Raw genomic sequence first — 19,137 nt, 5'->3', positions numbered from 1 at the left:
ATTCATTCACGAAGAAAGTGACTTACAAGGTGCTTGTTCGACACATCCTTGAGTACTGCACACAGTCAGGAATCCTTATCAGACAGGACTGATAGGAACGATAGATGAGATCCAACGTAGAGCGACACGTTTCATCACGTGGTCATTTAGTCGACGTGAGAGCGTCACAGAGACTCAGCAGACCCTAGTGACAGACGGTACAAGAGGAGCGTTATGCACCGCGGAGAGGTTTTACTACAGAAATTTCGAAATTGCACTTTCCGGAAAGAGTCGTAAAACATCACTTCCTCTCACATCTATCTCTCTAAATGAGTACGATGGGGAAATTCGAGAAATTAGAGCCAATACAGAGGCATACAGACCATTATTCTTTCCACGAGCTATTCCCCAATGGAAGGGGGAAGGAGGTTTAGTCAGCTCTACCAGAAGTGTCCTTCGAAACTTGTTGAGTATGATGTACACACGGTGATTTGACGAACCGATGACCATAAATGTTCAATACGCCTCGCTAAATAAAGTACGTGGAGAGCTTCCAGATTTGCCTTAAGACAGAGACGCACTGGCTATTAATCGCACCTTATATACCGACCGAGGTGGCATTGAGGCAGAGTGGATTTCGGGCACCCGTCCGACAAACCTAGTATATATTTTTATTGTTATTACCCTAAATCGACAAGAGCAATTGTCACCGATTCCAGTGTGCTCAAGATTTCTCGTCTATTCTGACTTCATGAAAGCTCTACAATCAGTTAAACGCTTGTAACCATCAGATAAAGCAGTTCAGAAGATAAAGAACGGTTTACTCCGCTTTAAAGGTGGGGGAAGAGGGGGGGGGGAGGTTTGATTCTACTGCTTACCAGGCCACATTGTAATTCAGGGAAATGAAGCGGAGGCTTGGGGAAGGGGGAGGGAGGGGGTGGAGGGTGCGTAGTGATAACCCGATGATTCAATGTGCCATTCCTCTACATGCTACCACATCGCCATCGAGGTACAGGGTCGGGCGTGAATGGGAGGAGCAGTGGTAAGAGTGGTAGGATATTACAGACAATATGATGCAGTAGTGAAGTCAAAACTCGGTGAAAATCATTCCAGCCACAAAGACGAAATTAGGTCCTTCTCACTCGTCTTCGCACAGGATACAGAAATATGACCCATGTCTTTTTACTTCAACGAAAGGACTATTCTGTATGTGGAGTAAAAGTTTAAAGTATTTGTTTTAATCCGACCCGCGAAAGAAATTCGTGGCCAATAGAAGGAGGTGCTCGTATTATGCTCTGTCTGTGACGCATTTTCGGATATTCACCATCCTGGTTCAAATGGCTCTGAGCACTATGGGACTTAACATCTGTGGTCATCAGTCTCCTAGAACTTAGAATTACTTAAGCCTAACTAACCTAAGGACTTCACACACATCCATGCTCGCGGCAGGAGTCGAACCTGCGACCGTAGCAGTCGCGCGGTTCCGGGCTGAGCGCCTAGAACTGCTCGGCCACCGAAGCCGGGTCACCGTCCTGTTTTTCGCATCTTTCCACTTTGGCTTCCGTATACTACAGCCGACATATGACAAGTTCAAACGATTTAGACTTTTAAACCTTTTTAAAATAATCAAAGAAATAGTGGCTTAACTTATTTAGTGTTGAAGAAACAAGCCCATGCCTAGGGGTTAGTCAACAAAAATATTTTTGGAGAAATGTTTCAAAAATGTTTGCTACTGATATTTGTGAATATTAACACTCTAAATTTCAAACATTCTTCTGTGGCCAAAAATCGTTAACTTACTCCTAATTGCTTGTCGACTATATGCTTGTCTCATTGCCGTATTTTCCTTCTATTCTTTCTCGTTTTAATGTACGAGGGTCATTCAATAATTAAAGAGAAAATTGGTGTGGAAATAAAGTATTTATTTTTACAAAACAATACTTTTTCAACATAATCCCCTTGAACATTTATGCAATTGTTCCAAAGGGCTACAAGCTTTTTTTATTCCGGCTGCAAAGAACTCTTTAGCTTGATATTTGAACCAAGTCCCCACAAACTTTTTCACGTACTCTTTGTCCTGGAACCTCTTCCCACGTAATGCCTCCTTCATTGCACCAAAGAAATGGAAATTACTAGGTGCTAAATCATGACTGTAAGAGGGATGAGGTAGTACCTCCCAGCCCATTTTGTCGATCGTTTCACGGGTTAGTTGAGCAATATGACGACGTGCGTTGTCTTGCTGGAGAATCACACCTCTCCTCTGAGATCCACGACGGCTCTCTCTTCTTGTTTAAAAGCAAATTCGGGTAGTATTGGCTGTTCGAGATAATCACAAGAAACTGGACCTTCAGCATCCCAAAGCACAGTCAACATGAATTTTCCTGTGACTTCTGAATTTTCCTGTTGATGCTTGGGTTTTGAATTTTTTCTTGACAGATGAGTTGATGTGTTTGTACTCCATGCTTTGTCTTTTTGATTCAGGGTCGTAATAGTGAACCCACGTTTCATCAAAAGTTAAAATTTCGTTGAGGAAGTGCTCACATTCTCTTTCATAACGTGCCTTTAGCTCTGTGCACACTCTCAGCCTTGTTTCCTTGTGTATCTGCGTCAACTCCTTTGGGACCTATCTTGCACCTGTTTTGCAGTACTTCCGCTTGTTACAGGTAATGTTACGAACTGTACCAGTACTAAATTGAACCTCAACTATAGGGAGTTGAAACTGCAATTGTGCGGTCAGAACGGTGTTCGTCTGTCACTGGGTCGTGACCATTATGACCTGCTCTACTTGTAAAAATTTTCACCATTCATACAACCTTCACCATAAACTTTAGACATTCTACAGTATATATTCGCTGGTTTCTTGCCTTCAGCAAGTAAAAAAGAATAACATAATGTTGTTTAACTAATATGGAAGTTTCAAGCGAACTCGCAAACTTGAAATGTATTTTTAAGGTTATAAACAAAACAATGTTCATTCATCAGCTGACCAGGGCTCATCCCAGTGATGCCAACTTAAAGCCACAAAAGTACCAAACTTGCCCAACAAACAGTTTTTTCTGCAGACCAATTTGTCTCTTTAATTACTGGATCACCCTCGTAAGTAAATAATTCTTTCCATTGTGGACGTATTAGAAAATTGCAACTACTGAAAGTGAAGGTAATTTGTAATGAATTAGCTGCATCCAGTTACTTTTGAAGGGGTTTATTTTTCCATAGTGACATTTCAAGGTACTCGGCCTCTTCAGAAGTGTTTTCATTTTATATTTTTTTCAGTTTTTAGGATTTTAAACTTATTCATCTCTAATTCATCAAGGTCGCTGGCAGTCGTGCTGTTGAGTCCTCTTAAACACCAAACACACCCTAAAGTTTCATGCTTCTTTATAACTGTGCGCCACGTCTCTTCAGCTTGCCCGTTAAATACTGGTGTTTTTCTCTACCAGGATTCGAGCCAGCTCCACGCAAGTCTAGAGTGATCGGACTTGAGCACACCGGCATCCAACTTCAGCTGCAGTGGAGGGTGAGTAAGACTGTAATCAAAATTATTCAAATAACAGGTAAGTGGAATGTTTTAGAAATGGTAACGACACTAATCGCATGGAAAAACATACAGCCTCCACACTCGCAGAAGGGTGGCCAACAGACATGTATTATCCATTTTGTGAACACCATGCACTTTGGACATTATTACACTCTTCGCTTCCATCGACGGAAGGAAAATTTTCAGCTCTCCAGTACATCAAGTTGATTATGTCTGATTAAACATCTGCCCCTAAAAGACTCTCCGACCACACACATTGCTCTTCACAGATCGAGACTGCTGACCTTTCAAGTGGAACTACTAATGATCTCCTTTGAAGTAATAGCATATGCAAGCTTCAATGTCGGTTCCTAGACCAGTTGTCAGTGATGTTAGGCACCACCCCTCGAGACGATGAGTGCCGCCTCCATGCTGTGGGCCAAAGGAAAAACGATTATGTGAAAAAGATGACGTTGGTCGTGCATCATCATGCTTAAAGTACAAATTGCTCACAGCGTGATTTTAGTGCTATTCTGTTGTGTTCAGCTGTGACGTTACAAGAGACAATAATAATATTTCAGGATTTTTTCAGGATCTTCAGCATCCATTAAGATTATTAATTTTGTAGTCAGTTTCTCTAATGCATCGAAGGGATTTCACAGAATACTGCCATGCATCCAGTGCCTTGAGTACCGATATTTCGGCTGTATTTGCGTCCAAATGCTTTCAACATCACTCGAAGAACTGTACCGCATGCTGTGTTCCAGAAATCTCGTCGAATATTAACACTATTTTAGGCATCTGCACATTTTTTGTAAGAGTAATGGATCAAGAGTCGACAAAGCCTTTGAGGTATTTCTTCTGTGGGGTACTTGGATCACCTTTGGAAGTAACCATAACACACTGAAGGCTAGTAGTGAAGCATTTTGGGTATACGGTGTGCAACGGGTATAAGTGCAAATACTTCTGTTAGTGATTGAGTATGTTTTACTGAACAACATTACATCAGTATTTACATCGTCTGCAGACCAATAATGACAGCTACTACAAGTCGTATTCCTTTAGGTTCGGCGGTACCTCCAAGTACATGTGGCAAGAGAAACCGATTAATGTTTATTTTTCTTGGCCAGCAGATCAGTTGTTGAAGTCCGTAAAGGCGAACGGAAAACAATTAGTTTATACCGACATGTGTAGTCTACTTAATGGTGCAGCTGCCACCGTGCAGAAAACGGCAGGTAGTAAATATTGTGACGTGTCTGTGTGAAAATTGTTTGACGCAGAGAAGGAACAACTAACACACTGATGTGTGTACATACGCCGGCCGGGGTGGCCGAGCGGTTCTAGGCGCTACAGTCTGGAACCCCGCGACCACTACGGTCGCAGGTTCGAATCCTGCCTCGGGCATGGAGGTGTGTGTTGTCCTTAGGTTAGTTAGGTTTAAATAGTTCTAAGTTCTAGGGGACTGACGACCTCAGCAGTTAAGTCCCATAGTGCTAAGAGCCATTTGCACCTTTTTTTGTGTGTGTGTGTGTGTGTGTAGATACACTACTTGCCATTAAAATTGCTACACCAAGAAGAAATGCAGATGATAAACGGGTATTCATTGGACAAATATATCATGCTAGAACTGACATGTGATTACATTTTCACGCAATTTGGATGCATAGATCATGAGAAATCAGCACCCAGAACAACCACCTCTGGCCCTAATAACGGCCTTGATACGCCTGGGCATTGAGTCAAACAGAGCTTGGATGGGGTGTACAGGTACATCTGCCCATGCAGCTTCAACACGATACCACAGTTCATCAAGAGTAGTGACTGGCGTATTCTGACGAGCCAGTTGCTCGGCCACCATTGACCAGACGTTTTCAATTGGTGAGAGATCTGGAGAATGTGCTGGCCAGGGCAGCAGTCGAACATTTTCTGTATCGAGAAAGGCCCGTACTGGACTTGCAATATGCGGTCGTGCATTATCCTGCTGAAATGTAGGGTTTCGCAGGGATCGAATGAAGGGTAGATCCACGGGTCGTAACACATCTGAAATGTAGCGTCCACTGAGTGCCGTCAATGCGAACAAGAGGTGACCGAGACTTGTAACTAATGACTCCCCATACCATCACGCCGGGTGATATGCTAGTATGGCGATGACGAATACACGCTTCCAATGTGCGTTCACCGCGATGTCGCCAAACACGGATGCGATCATCATGATGCTGTAAACAGAACCTAGATTCATCCGAAAAAATGACGTTTTGCCATTCGTGCACTCAGGTTCGTCGTTGAGTGCACCATCGCAGGCGCTCCTGTCTGTGAAGCAGCGTCAGGGGTAACCGCAGCCATGGTCTCCGAGCTGATAGTCCACAGTGCTGCAAACGTCGTCGAACTGTTCGTACAGATGGTTGTTGTTTGCAAGTGTCCCCATCTGTTGACTCAGGGATCGAGACGTGGCTGCACCATCCGTTACAGCCATGCGGATAAGATGCCTGTCATCTCGACTGCTAGTGATACGAGGCCGTTGGGATCCAGCACGGCGTTCCGTATTACCCTCCTGAACCTACCGATTCCATATTCTGCTAACAGTCATTGGATCTCGACCAACGCGAGCAGCAATGTCGCGATATGATAAACCGCAATCGCGATAGGCTACAATCCGACCTTTTCCAAAGCCGGATACGTGATGGTACGCATTTCTCCTCCTTACACGAGGCATGACAACAACGTTTCACCAGGCAACGCCGGTCAACTGCTGTTTGTGTATGAGAAATCGATTGGAAACTTTACTCATCCCAGTACGTTGTAGGTGTTGCAACTGGAGCCAACCTTTTGTGAATGCTCTGAAAAGCTAATCATTTGCATATCATAGTATCTTCTTCCTGTCGGTTAAATTTCGCGTCTGCAGCACGTCATCTTCGTGGTGTAGCAATTTTAGTGGCCAGTAGTGTATTAACGTACAACTTACAAAAGTATCTGCACTTATTTCAGTTACACCCTGTATCCGCCCGGCTAACCGCTCGATCTAACGCGCTGCCTTCCGGGCGGGAAGGCGTGCCGGTCCCCGGCATGAATCCGCCCGCCGAATTAGTGTCAAGGTCCGATGTGCCGGCCATGGTTTCTAAGGCGGTTTTCCATCTACCTCAGCGAATGCGGGCTGGTTCTCCTTTTTCCGCCTCAGTTACACTGTACCGGCGATTGCTGCTCAAACACCGTTTCCACGTACGCGTACACCATAATTATTCTATCACGCAGACATTTGGGGTTACACTCGTCTGGTGTGAAACGTTCCCGGGAGTGGAGGTGGAGGTGGGGGTGGGGGAGGGGGGGGGGGGTTCAATGGGGGCCGAAACGCACAATAACCCTGGGTTTGGTGTGGGGCGGCGGTGGCATGGGTAGACTGCTGTAGCCTGTTGTGGGGTTGTGAACCACTGAGGGCTACGGGGGGACGAAGCCTCTCTCTCGTTTCTAGGTCCCTGGTTTAATACATACATACACCCTGTATAATGGTGTATATTATGCGTCTCAAAACTAATTATACAAATTTTTGGGAACAGATTCCTCAGACCAAAACAAGAAAAAATATCTAGTAAACATCGACTCTAAAATGCGTTCGTTACGAGCTATGAGCACTTGTTCATTTTCGATGCTATGAAACAGATCTCGTCTACTGCAAAATCTTTATTTTCCAAATTTTGTCAGGAGATAATACGGCCCGAAACAAGAAACAAATGTCCAATAAACATACATTCTCTGGATTCCTCGTAGTGACGATATATCCATGTGCGGATGATGTACGTTGGGTTGCCTATTTTAAATGGAATATTTTCTGGGCCAATTTTATGTTGCCCACCCTGTATACAGAATGTCCCAGGACAAACGGTCGGTTTTTAAGGCCATGACAGGAAGGATCATTCAATGCAAAAACAATCTAGTAAACATGGGTTCTAAAATGCATAGCTTAAGAGATACGAGGACTTGTTCAATAGATGTGTTTCACAGTTGCGAAAATAGACATGTGCTCATAGCCGTTAAGTTATGCACTTTAGAGCGCATGTTTACTGGACTTGTTTTTCTTGTTTTGTCCCATACAACCACCTCTCATAATATGGGAAGTAAAGAGCTTGCAGTAGAAGAGATGTGTTTCACGGTGTCGAAGATGAAGACGTGTTATAGCTCTTAAGGTATGTATTTTAGAGTCCATGTTTACTTGACGTTTATTTCTTGTTTTGGTGTAAGGATCCTGTCTCCAAAATTTCGAAAAGTATTTCTGTACAGTTTCTGATTATCAATTTACGCTTTCTAATTAGACATTTCACTTACAACAACCGGAAGTTCATATTTTAGCCGATTCGTGCAAGCAGTTATTCCGGGAGTACTACACGCAAACATAGCAGTGAAGAGAACATCGCTTATCGATCCGTAAAACTAATGGGTCGTGTTAAGAAAAACGTAGCGTTGTAATGACAGAAAACATTTTCATGAACGTAACAAATGCATCGATCTAAACGATATTTTCTCCTATTGTACCGAAAGTAGTCACTGTACTTCTAGGAAATGCGTGCCTTATCCGGCAAGGAAAGAAATCAGAATCAAATGAACGAGTTTTGTGATTCAGACGATGGTTTCTTTCACTGTACCAAAAGTGGTCACTGTTTTTCGTAACAGTAAGACAGTCTTCAGTTGCGAGGTGGCATTGATCTTAATCCTATCGGAGAAATATTACCCGTGAAGCCCGAGGCCCTGCTTTCCACCCACTTTCCTCTGATCCCCTGATTTCCGTATTCCTTCTTCAGGCGTGAGGCCGTCTGGTTGTGGGCAGAAACTACTTTCACGTTGTAACCGCAGCTGCGTGCGCTGAATAAAGAAACGGCAGAGTAACGGTAAATGTTAAAACGGCTTCAGATGTCAATTTTACTCCGAGATGAATGCGAAGAGATATCTTATTTACCGTGATTTTTAAAATATCTAAATTTTCTGATCTTCCGATCAAGTCTATAATTCATAAGATTCTGACCGAGCAACCTGTTGACCTATAAATACGACAGGTTTTGTGAAATATGCAGGTTTGGAACAGAATGGGTGTTATGTTCAGTAGTTATTTGGTTTACGTCATTACACACACGCCAATTAGCAACATCATTATGACCAGTCTACTACTCGTTAACAAATCTGAAAGTCAGAAACAGTACGCCAGACCAGGATGGAACCCGGAGTCCTGACTTATTGCAAATACGCTGTACCAGCAGAACAGTCCTAGTATACCTTACACCTGTCAGTGCTGTTCTATTACAGGTTTTGACTACTAGTGCTGTTACATATGGCACGGAGGGACCAGTGATATGGTAGATGGGATAACGTGAAGTTATCACCGATAGTAGGCTGAAGTTTTAATTTAGAACTCGACATTAAGCTTTGTAAAAGCCGTTCTGTGCCTCATCCTCTGACACAGAGATGTTGATTCACCAGTATACTCCGTGAAGTTTTATTTTCGTTTTCGTTTATACACAAATTTGAAGTGATCGTGTGGAATTAGAGACGTCTTTCTGTACTTTGTCAAGAAAATAATTAACAACGGCAGATGGAAAGAGGATATAAAATGTAGAGAGGCGATAAAAATAATTTATTTTCTGAAAACAATGAATAGATTAACATCAAATACAAACTTAAATGCTTCTCCCACCCAACACCAGTCCCTCAGTACTGCGGAAATGGGAACTTGCACTCCAACACATCCTTTCATCCCTCCATCCCCCTGGACTAAACTTACGTTAACCAACCTTACTCCCATTTACTCTTCAGGCTTCTCCTTTTTCCCTCTCCTCTTTAGCCATTCACGCATCTTTTCATCCTACGTAGTTGTGTTTATCTTTATACTATATACCTCTTTGCTTCTGTATGCACCCTCTTTGGTTTGAAGCTGGCACAATACTTAACAGTAGAATATCTTTGGCTTCCCTCTGACAACCATTCCTCCATCCTTGCTACCCTCCCTATTTACCTTTCCCTGTTTCTTCATAACCTGGGTTGTGAGTAACTGAATCCACTTTCCCTTCTTCCCTTTTTTTTCCCCTCTCTCCTCCCTGATGAAGGAACAAAATTCCGAAAGCTAGGAATGTAAATTTTCTATTCTGTTTTGTGAATCTACCGGCTGTATTGATCTGAGGTAAGTACTGGCCAGTCCCTCTATCTCTTTGTTAGTATTTGTTTCACATCTTAATATGAGATTTTCCATTAATCAAACTTAAAAGTTTGAATCTCTTTTCACACTCTTGACACTGCGGATCTCGGAATATCGAATTCCTTAACGATTTTCTGAATGGAATGTGCCTCGTGTCTAACTTAAAAATACCATTCCCCGCTGAAAGCCTGTTAAAGCCCGTCGTGCGGCCATAATCACCTGAGAAGTCTTTTCCGCCATTGACACCTTGTGTAAGCGATACTGCCGCCATGACTTATCTCAAAGTAGCTTCCCACACGACTCTGTCGTGGGACCTACGCCAACTCGTCTATGCAATCTGTATGTCCGCTGGTCGGGATACTAAAGGTCATTAGAACAATTTTTTGTCGAAACGATTTCGAACGCACCAGTTTACAGAGCACGTATACGTGATTAATTTTAGTGCATGTCTACATACTGACAATTTACAAGCTCCTAAATGGCACACTGTCAAAATTTAACACCAAAAAGCGTATAATTTTCTGGCCTACTTTTTGAATTACAAATTCCCCGTCGGAAATAGGCTGTTTTTTGGTTTAAAAGAACATTCACGAGACTGCATTTAAAATAAGCTGTTTTACAACCACCAGCTTTAAATACAATTTCGTTTATGGAATACAAGGAGGTTTCCAGAAGAAATGATTTTAAGTCAGATTTAAAACTTGCTTGACTATCCATCAGATATTTTCTTTTATTGGCATAATTATCAAAAATGTTTATTGATACATACTGAATTGCTTCTTGACACACTTTTCTTTAATAATCGGTAATAAGGTCATTTTTTTCGTCTAGTGTTGCAAGTGTGGACATCACTATTTTTCTGTAATTGGTATAGATTATTTTGATGAAGTTCGTTAACGAACATATTTATTGTGAAGGTGATGTTACAATACTTTATTCCTTAAAGACACACAAGATTACAGTGGGTGATCACTGCATTGTACTGTTACTGGTCGCTTTCGTACTATCAATATTTCCTTTCTAAGTGATGTACTACCCCAGAAAATTATTCCGTAAGAAATTATTCAGTGAAAGTATGAAAAATATGTTAGGAGCTTGGGTCGTTGGTCTCCAAGCCTAGCTGTTATACGAAGAGTAAAAGTAGTTGAACTTAGTTTGTTTGAACGGCTCAGTAACATGTTTGTCCAGTTAAAATTTTAATCAAACGTGCACTCAAAAAATTGGAACATCGTACCCTGTTTACCGATCCCAGCTCATCTGCTACGTCAGTTGTTGGTATGACACCTTTTGCTGTATAAAACTACGTACAGTGTGTTTTAAGGGAGGGTCCATTGTTCCACTGTCAGAGAACCGTTCAGAAATTTTCTGAAAAACGACGTTAACAAATTCTTTTCCGTACCTTTCTCTCTGATGGAATTTATTAAAGTTCTAGCATCTTCAGAAAGTGCATATTCCGCTTGATGAATGTTTACTGAAGATCAGTCATATACATAATGAATAGGAGTGGAACCAAAATTGAACCATTTGGGACTCTCTTCGTTTGACACGCTTTCTGCGTATGCAGTACCAAGTGGATTCCTGCAGAGGCTTCTTTTTTTGATCTCCAGAAAAGCCATCATTATGACGTCACTACCGAACCGGTATTTGCGTAGTTCTGAGAATCTTTTCTGTGAGTCTTCTGGAACGATCTGCACTTTTTTTTATAATTATATGGCACACGGAAAAAATATGGAATGAAAATTAACACAAATAAAACAAAAGTATTGACAATAGGAGGAAATAAGGAAATAAAAATTGTGCTGAATGGAGAAACACTAGAACAGGTGCAAAATTTTAAGTATCTTGGAAGCAGGATAGACACCGACTGGAAGTGCACCACAGAAATTAAAACAAGGATAGCAATGGCAAAAGAGGCGTTTTATAAGAAAAGGAGAATCTTCTGCAGCGGTCTGGACAGAGAACTCAGAAAGAGACTCATAAAATGTCTTGTATGGAGTGTTCTATATGGCGCCGAAACATGGACTATGAGGAAAAAAGGCAGAGAAAGGCTGGAGGCTTTTGAGATCTGGACATGGCGGAAGATGGAAAGAATAAGTTGGATGGACAGAGTAAAAATTGAAGAGGTACTGAGAAGAGTGGGAGAGAAAAGACAGTTACTAGATGTAATAAAGAGAAGAAAAAGAAATTAGATTGGGCAAATATTAAGAAAGAATAAGGGACTGATAAAAACAGTCTTAGAAGGTTATGTAGAAGGGAAAAGGAAGCGAGGAAGGAAGAGATTCCAGATACTGGATGACATGATGGACGGTACAACATACAGCAGCCTTAAGAAGGAAACAATGGATCGCAGAAAATGGAGAGGCAAAGGACCTGCTAATATAGCAGATAACTGATGATGATGGCACACATCGTTGATCCAGAGACCTACGATCAGCTATTGCTAGAAGAAGGATAAGCTCTTATTCGATATGGAATGCAACAGACACTAAGTCAAATTACCTTTTCTCCATGTAATTTGAGCTGACTCTGTTATTTCCATTTATCTCATTTCAGGATCTGTGAAAGTAGGAAGTGCAAAGGAAACTGTTTCGGTGAAGGAGTACTGTAAGACAGAAATTTATCGTTTTGGCCTTCTTTTGTTTCTGTGCAATCATAATTAACAATGACTTTGTTTTCGGTAATTTTTCAAGGCTTTTAGTAACAGCATCGCTACCAAGAAACGTAAAATCAGAGAGAAGAGACATAATCCAAATGTGGTTATAGACTACACACGTGACACAAAAATAAAAATTATATTAATTCTGTTTAGCTGCGTAATTTTGGTTGGATTAATAATAAAGTATAAGTGACATAGTAACCTTTAGAACCGTAGCTATCACGTCACGGGATACACAAACTGTGGCAGTAGAAACGTCTGTCATATCACTGAATATGTAAACTGTGAAAATTGTGATTACCCACAAGATTACATTCGGTTTATTCTATACATCAAAAACTTTTAATGAAGGAGAGAGGAACGATTTAGAAAAATAGCTAATTTTAATTCCGTTGACACGTTTTTTTAGTAATTAAACTAGATAAATTAGGTTGGCAATAGTGTTTTAAGTTGTTTACTGCAAATTATTCACTGTGTGTAGGCGACAATGAACTTCACTGCATGCAACATTAATTTTTAGATTTTAATGAAATTCTTGGTGCGTGATGTTTCGAATACAAAGATCTTACCACACATCTACATTGGAAACAATTGTCTGGCGTGGATTGAAACGTCATACACGGCAACTGGCTGGGCTATTAACATTTAACGCGGCTTGTTTTATTTTTCCGTTTTTGCTATAAATTTAGTAATCAAAATATATTTATCACGATATCCGCTCGCATATACTTTCGAGATGGTTTCTGAAGAGTTAAATTACTTACAGCAGTATCTGCAAATGAAAAACTAGCTCAAAACACTACGCGTATCAACAAAGAAAACTTCATTCTAAATCAGCGACAGCAACCCTATGTATCTATTGCCATTCTGCGATTACAAAGCTTACATAGTTCTGTACAACATTTGTGATATATATGTTTGTCGAAGTGGAAGGATTTTTCTTATTTTATTCCGTAAACACGTATACCGACAACGCGATATTTTCCAGAATAAATATTTTTCGGATTTCCGCAGGACGCAGAGCTCTCCTCGTCGTGTGAAGTAATGCGATTTCTGTTGTTTTCAGACATGATTGACACAAGATATATTTTCTGCTGTTAACACAGCGACACGTGCTTGACAGATTTATTTTCCGTCGTCAGCGTGATGGGATATCGGAAAATATATGTTCAATAAATGACATCGGGAAAATCACCTGCGTCTATCATTTCCTACTCGTATCGTTTTGAAGAAGAAAAATACCTTCCCATTTATGAAGATAAAATTTTTAGATACAATTTTTCCTTCGTGGAAATAAAATACCAGTTTGACAGACTATTTAGAACCGACTTAAATATTATAAATCTTACGTTTTTCTTTGTAACAGCCCAGCTATCGGTATATTAATTTTATTCTCAGTTAGCGTAGGACACAAAAAATAATTCCAAAGGAGGACACAAAATAATCAGATCAGTATTTGTCTAAAATTAAACTATAATCAAAAATTAATAATGATTTTCATCATTGTTTGCATTACATAGTATTCAGTGACGTCAGGTGAGACTTGGCTGAGATCATTTTGCTCGCTCAGTTAATTCCTGATTGGAAGCTGAAAAGCAATACTGTCGATAGGCAGACTTCTGGTTGCACAGTCACAGCGGCAAAGCTAACTTTGTAAGCCCGTGAGGTAGGTATATGAAACCAGAATTCCGCTACTGGGCCGTGTGGTAGCTAGGCCGTGTGGGCTATTCAAAAAGAAGGAACAGATTTCAGTCATTTATTTCTTCCAAACTACAAGAGATAGAAACAACTCCAATGTTCTTGGACAGAAAAGAGTACAAATTTTTATGCATTCAATGTGAGCACCATGTGTTACACGACTATTATCAAAACGGTGGCTCATTTCCTGCCATATACGAAGCAGATGGTCGCTCGTTATCGAACGCACAGCTTTAACAGTGCGATGTCGCAGACTTTCAAGAGTGTCAGTCATAGAGTGGGTAAATACGAGGTCTTTTACCTATCCCCACAGATAAAAGTCACAGGGTACGAGATCAGACCTAATCCTCTTCCAGTCCAATGTCCCAGACCTCACACCTTGCGACCCTTATCTGTGGGGTTATGTACAAGATCCGTTTTAACCCCCCCCAGGACTGACACTGACATCGCATTGTTGAATCTGTGAGACCTCGTGTCACGAATGCAAGTTCAAATCGTAGATTTTCTTAATTCGATGAACATAAAACGTAACTGATACAAAAATGTTTAGTAAAGGACTTTCAGTAATGATTAAAATAAAAAGATCTTTTCATTGTAATCGATAATTTACTCTCCCTTAATGAGCATATCAGTCTTCATGTAGAAGCTGCTAGCCATGGTGATTATACAAACTAATATAATAAAAAAATGATTTAATTCATAGAACCAAGGACGACCATGTAGGTACATGTGTACTCTGTCATGGCTGAAGCAAGAGAGAGATTACATGAATTCGCTGTGACCTGCAGAGAGAAAAATTAGACGAACGTCGAGAATAGTTGAAATCTGACAGCGATAAAAGACAGAGTTTGTACACAACGTATGACAAACTCTCGCTGAACTCCCGCAGTTCCAACCGCTACCACACAGTTGCCAAGCGCCTGGCGTGTATAAGCAAACTGCGAAACGATTGTGAATTGTATAATATATGGAGTGTTGAGGCACATTCAAAACACAAATGAGGTCGTATTTCGGAGTTAACTGTTCCGCTGTAAGTTATAGCAGCCATAAAAAATTTCCCCAAGACTGTAAAAAACGTGCTTAGTTTGGAACGTATAAAAATGAGTATGAAATCCGCAAAGAAACTTGTGAAACGAAGTGCAAACGGCGCAAAACATCAGCATTCAGAAAGTACGTGTCTAACACGCAGATATGTAAACTTGTAAAGAGTTCCTTTTGAACTTAAACGCATCAAGTCACAATTCATCTCCCGTCTTAAACGACTTTCGATGATGCAATTACAACTCTACTACTGTCAACGCTATATATTACGATGCACTGCGATTTCTTATTATATGTTGGCATTAAAAGGAGACGGGATATTTCTTTAATTACGTTTTCTGTTATATTGCTAGCGAAGGCCGAAATGCACGCTATAAGCTCACGCAGGATGGCGTGAGGTCTGAAACAGGATACGTAATTAATGCTATAAAGAAAAGTACGTAGCTGCTGGGATACTTAACTTTAATCCATCATTTGTATACATCGTTCTTGATGAGACATGCTTCATACGATAACTATCAATTGCTATGGCGCCTTGCTAGGTCGTAGCCATTGACTTAGCTGAAGGCTATTCTAACTATCTTCTCTGCAAATAAACGAGGCCTCGTCAGTGTTGCATCGCTAGCTAAGGCGTCCGTACAACTGGGGCGAGTGCCAGGACGTCTCTCTAGACCTGCCGTGTGGTGGCGCTCGGTCTGGAATTACTGACAGTGGCGACACGCGGGTCCGTCGTATACTAATGGACCGCGGCCGATTTAAAGGCTACCACCTAGCAAGTGTGGTGTCTGGCGGTGACACCACATTTTCCTTTTCGTGTTGGAAAAATCACCAACACCTTTAGTGACTGGGAAATGTGGAAGTAACACCATTAACAGTTCTCCGTTTATGTCATCCCATTCTTTTGTTACTAGACACCAGCTGCTTGGAGCACTAACAACTCTTCAGGTGTAAAAAGTTTTTACAGCTGAAACGATATTAGCGCTCAAAGCGGCTGGCGTGTAGGAACTTGACCCAAAAGGTTTCATGTTGCATTTTTTTCTTCTCCTATATATTTTCGCGACTGCTTGTCGTAGACTGTGGTATGTATCCCTTTACTTGCGGTATATTCATTATTGTCTTTGGGCTCTACCAGATATGGTTTATTCATATCAACGATCGAGGTAAATAGGATACTACAACTGAATGTCAAATCAAGGCGGAAAAACTGTCATACTGATCTACTAGCAAATAGACAAATCAGATAGGATATTATGATGAAAACCAACGATTGCTCCGAGGATCCCCTAACTCGTGAATTCAGTTTCATCAGTCTCACTGTACCAACTTAATGTTATTGGTAACTGGATAAACTGCATGTGCTGTCGACAATGTGTTAATATATTTTCATTTTCATCACTCAAATTATTTTTTGCTGGTGGACAGTTTGTTGTATGACATTGCGTTAATATTTTCTTTCTTTATGCTGCTGCTTTTGTTTTCTCATGGACTGTCTTTTCCATCAGCTGCAGCATGTTTATTGTGTCATTGATACTGTTATTAATCTAGCAATTGTATTAGTTATTCGTTGTAGTGTGTGACCCAGACGGAAGATCCAGCCACCCTGAGCTGTAAGATGAGGATGCTATTTTGTACGCCAAGTACAGACGCTTTGATGGACAATGGAGCGGTGGGCCCGTTCTGGCAGGTTATTGTAGATGCAGTTTCGGAGAACTTGTCCCATGGCCAGTGAGCCGGAGGAGGGAATGGTCAGACTTTTCACGTCGAGACCTGTGTTAATTTTGTCCCTCAGTAACTCAACTTTGAAATAAGTCCATTGGCAAAATTTTAGTTACCGATGTGAATTGGAATTTTGATTTATTACTTTCTCGAATGCTTTCTGCACTTGAAACTACCTGTTCCACAGACCTGAATTCTCTCGCTTTGCTACGCCAACCCCACCTTCCACAAAGTGACGACGTGTGATGATGGTGCTGACTTGTCTACTGAAAGCCATCGAAATATTCCTAGAGAAGAACGACATATTTTATCTATAACTTCCTTTCCAAACTGGTTTGTAGTATCCACATTAATTTCATTTCTTGTAACTACTGCGAAAATATAAAATACTGATATACTTTTCCGAATGTACTGTAAGTTTTTTGCACTCCATGAAAATAAATAAGCTTGACAATGACAGTCCTAAGAATAAGATACTGACTTCGACGTTTTTACATAAAATTGGGCCGTAGTTAGGAGGAGTCCTGTCTAGTCCTATATACATATATAAAATTGATGTATTTGTGTATTTATAAATGTTCTGCATCTCCATCTAAACTACTGGATCTATTTTAATCAAATTTGGTACACATAGTACTTACTGTCAGGAAAGAAAAACTGTGGGGCTAAGTCCCATCTAGATCCAGGTGATGTGGGTGAAAACAGTTGATAACACCTGCAATGTAGTCTGCCCTGCGCGAGTGGCGTGTTTCTACAGGTAGTTCCAGAAAGCTTTCCAGCAGTAAATGTCTAGAAAGATATAGCTCAGCACAAGAAGGAAGAGGGAGAACATGGTTAGTGAGAGGGGGAGTAGGAGTAGACAGAGAATGGGGGGAGGAGATGGACAGAGAGAGGGGGTGGAGGATGTGGAAAGAGAGAGGGAAAGGAGCCGATGAACAGAAAGAGGGGAGGAGGAGACTATAGAGATAGGAAGAGGAGACGATGAGAGAGGACAAGGAGGAGACAGACATACAGAGGAGGGTGGAGGATATAAAAAGAGACAAGGGGAGAAGGGGATAAACAGAGAGAGAAAGAAGAGCAGATATTCAAAGAAAGGCATAAAGGGGATACAGTCAGGGAGATGGGGTAGGAGGGTATGGAGAATGGGAGGGGGAGGAGAAGATGGAAGGAGATAGGAGGTGGAAAAGATGGACAGAGAAACAGGGGACAAAGAAGATGGAAATAGAGGGGGAGGAGAAGGTGATAGACAGAGAGAAGTTGGAGAAGGAGAAGAGTGAAATATATGTGCTGTAACTGGATGCCAGTAATGTTGTGGGTAAAACGCTATGTATGTGTACATTCTGAAGAGTAGGCTGCATATTTTATCAGTGAGAAGAGGAAGAAAATAGTGTACTGGTGGCTGCAACTTAAGAATGTTGTCATCTTGGGAGACTAAAAACTGCAGCGATCTGTCCATAATAGCTTTCTGCGTAAATGTTTCGTAAAATGAATTCTACTGACAGAAAAACTCTCGGTCTACCATTTCAAGCCTATTCGTCATACCAAACTGAATCTAAATCATCTGTAGATATTTGTCAGTGTGACTTTTAAATGTGGCTGACAATGATTCAGATTTTTTATGGCTTACGAAATGTTAGAGTAGGACAACATATTTGTTTTCATGAAGCAAAGCGTGACGTGTAAACAATGTAAAATTTCCCTTTCCTATTTTTCCAGCCTTTAAAGTGTCTGCTACAAGACTTACTATGCAGAACGTTGCTCTTTCCACATGTAGTACAAAGTTTCTTGTCGACTTTTGAAGACAAACAGATACTATAGACCATCATCATTTTCTCGGGCCTTTGTCCCACTTCAACGCGGGGGTCGGCCCTGTTACTAAGAATTTGGCAATAGTAGTGTCAGAGGGTGATCGGATGCCCCTCCTGTCGCGACTCCGTACCCCCCAGGATGGAGGTAGTGTACCCCAGTTGTCTGCGTCTAGTGTAAGCCATGAAACAGTGCGAACGTTTTCGAATGTCTGCGAGTCGTATAACTGAGACGGGTCATGGGGACCAGCACAGTATTGACCTAGTGAGATGTGGAAATCCGCCCAAGAAGCACATCCAGGCTGGATGACACAATGGCGTTCGTCGTTAATCCGCCAGGCGGATTCGATCTGGGGCTGGCGAGTCTACCCAAATCGAGGAAGCAGCACATTAGCGCTCTCGGCTAATCTGGCTAATCTGGTGGTCCATAGACAACAATAGACCACCCGAACTAATCATGAGAGTTTTTATATATAAATGTGTGTGTGCGCACATGTACTCCACAGTCATCATTGTCCGTTTCCCACTTTTGACTGGAAGCGTTCTTTCA

The 19,137-nt window shown here is 41.3% G+C and overlaps 1 long non-coding RNA gene across 1 annotated transcript in view; it reads left to right on the top strand.

Annotated features, from left to right (window-relative positions):
- The window catches only part of LOC126418888 (uncharacterized), a 580,721-nt gene that overhangs the window by 519,859 nt on the left and 41,725 nt on the right, over positions 1-19,137 (top strand). The window contains exon 4 of the long non-coding RNA XR_007575902.1: positions 3,420-3,496. This is a non-coding gene — a long non-coding RNA (uncharacterized LOC126418888). The remainder of the gene's footprint in view (positions 1-3,419; positions 3,497-19,137) is intronic.

This window comes from Schistocerca serialis, chromosome 9 (genome assembly GCF_023864345.2).
Source record: "Schistocerca serialis cubense isolate TAMUIC-IGC-003099 chromosome 9, iqSchSeri2.2, whole genome shotgun sequence".
Classification (NCBI taxonomy): Eukaryota; Metazoa; Arthropoda; class Insecta; order Orthoptera; family Acrididae; genus Schistocerca; species Schistocerca serialis.
This window is presented reverse-complemented; position numbering and strand designations above follow the sequence as displayed.